Source organism: Diadema antillarum, unplaced genomic scaffold (assembly GCF_040938485.1).
Source record: "Diadema antillarum isolate AM-2024a unplaced genomic scaffold, OU_Dant_1.0 seq00001175_RagTag, whole genome shotgun sequence".
Taxonomy (NCBI): domain Eukaryota; kingdom Metazoa; phylum Echinodermata; class Echinoidea; order Diadematoida; family Diadematidae; genus Diadema; species Diadema antillarum.
Window position 1 is genome coordinate 42,660 of NW_027271978.1, and position 2,284 is coordinate 44,943.

Sequence of the window (2,284 nt, forward strand, 5' to 3'; positions counted from 1 at the left end):
CAAGACATCCCTGGTATTTCTAAAAATTGATTTTAACGATAACATCTGAAACAAAAATCAGAGATATCGGTCTCATTTTTTCCTCCAGCATGAAATACAACCCTCGAGACCAATAAGAAATAATTAATTACATAAAAATCTAGAAATGTGGCTATGGCGACCGTTTATACCCCCAAAGCATATTTGTTTTCTTCCTTTTTTTTTGTCAAGCGTTTCTGTTTTTCATTTTCCACTTCCTTATCACTGATATTTCACAGTTTTTGTGTTTATTTTCAGATCAATGCGGACTTTGCCCAGTTGTACCGAGAAAAGTGCAGGAGATGGTGAACAGATGGGGGCCATTTTACGTCAATAGAATCTTGCACTTGCCAAGCGAAACCACCCTTAGTTGCAAGACATCGTAAGAAGATGTGAAGACATGGATGGAGACAGTAAGTCCTTCTGCCAATCCTCATAGATCTTGTGGCATTGATTATAATTACTGGAACAATTTCTGTCCAAAGTGTAAGAGTAAAACTTACTCATTTGTATATGCTTCATTGCTATTACACTTTTCAGGAAAGTGAATGTGTACGAGTTTGCTCTTCATAGACTGATATTGATAATAAGTCGAAAACTGAATGTTAGGGATTGTCAGAGGTGATACAATACATCATATCTAATATGTTAAAGAGAATGGGTGAAATACGTAAAGTTGAAAAAAAAATTGTATTGTGTTCCATTCTATAGGAATTTTGTGGAATGTCACTACTTGCAGCGATGCTTCACAGACCCAACATCCCCATGTAGAAGAAAGGGAGAGGACCTCTCATGCTCCCGAGGGATGCCCAGCAGTACCTGGTGCAGAATGACTATGTGCCTGTAAGTACAGTATATGCTTAATGTTTATAGACTTGAAATCAGTTTATGATCAAATCATTGAGCTTCCAATTTTGAGAATTATCAATACATATGCATGTTTCATTGGGCTTTTAAGTACCAGCTCATGTTTAGAGAAGAATATTTGAGCTTCGTATCTTACAAAGCAAGACTCGTGTAGAATCTGCATGTACTCAGTAACAGGTGGAATTTAAAAATCTGAATTTCTCATGTTGTCGTGAGAAATGCAAAGTTTTCTTCTCTGATATATCAGTGTTTTTGAAGCGATTCTTCTCAAACAAACTTTAGAACATTCAGCAATGAGTATTGTGTAGGGGTACTGTATCTACCGTGTTTTGACAGTTTTCTTTTAAATTCATTAAATTACGGATTAAAAATGCATGCTGACTTCTATTGATTTGTAATAATATGTACATCAAATATCTTATGAGTCTGGAACATGTAAATATCAAGTAGGCCCCACCCCGATGATGGCAAAAAGTAATCTGATTTCTGGGAATTTTTTTCAAGGCTTTGAGGTTTACCAGATGAGACAAAATGTTTTAAAATAATATGTTCCGAAATATATCAGAAATATTTACTTGTACATCACAAACTAATAGTTATGTGATGAATATGTTATTAGTACATTGTATTTAAGATCAATATGTAAAATTATATCTTAATATTTTTTCCCTCCAGAGTGCCCTCTCACTGAGAACTTAACTTCCCTCTATGTGATGCAAAGTTTATTTGATAATAATTGTAGCCTTTGTCATTTGCTCAAAGGATTCAAGTGAAATTTAGTTCGAAATATCAGTAGTGCTATACATGTTTAATCTCTTTTCAGGTAGGAACCAATGTTCATGGCATTGCTGATGCAGAGACTCCAACCCCAGCCCCAAGCATCTTCTGATCTGGAGATTCTCCCACCTGAAAGCCCTAGCAAACGGGAAACGCCAAGTTGATCCGCGCGAAACGTATACATCACGAGCGAGAAGCGCGAAGTTCAGTGATGCTAAAGATGCCACCTTCAGCCAGCCTTGCTTAGTCAGATAAGGGAGTGACTAGACGTACATCCAGTATTTTTTCATCCTGGACAAGACCATACTAAATCCAGGCTGGAGATGACCGGAAGCAAGAATTTGACAGACTCTTTAAAGCCCACTGTGTCTTCATCGTCAAATATGCTTGGGTGCTTGAAGCATTCTTTGATTTTGTGGCGGCATATTCATGTACTGCTACAATCCCAAGTGAGGGCTTCGTTCTGGGCATTAGCCACGAACTTCAAGAACACGTCAGTGTATGATGCTAGTAAGATTTTCCGACATTGTGCCACAAACCCATACACACAAGAAGCATATCTGACTTGCCCTGATGTGCAGCAAAGTTTTCTTAATTTTCGGTGAATTCTTAAATCAAAGTA

At 37.3% G+C, this 2,284-nt stretch overlaps 1 long non-coding RNA gene across 1 annotated transcript; it reads left to right on the forward strand.

Moving 5' to 3' along the window:
- Positions 1-214: 214 nt before the first annotated feature.
- Positions 215-1,891, forward strand: LOC139744434 (uncharacterized). The gene is made up of 3 exons (XR_011711826.1): positions 215-431; positions 730-861; positions 1,709-1,891. It is a non-coding gene; the product is annotated as an uncharacterized lncRNA (long non-coding RNA).
- Positions 1,892-2,284: the final 393 nt, after the last annotated feature.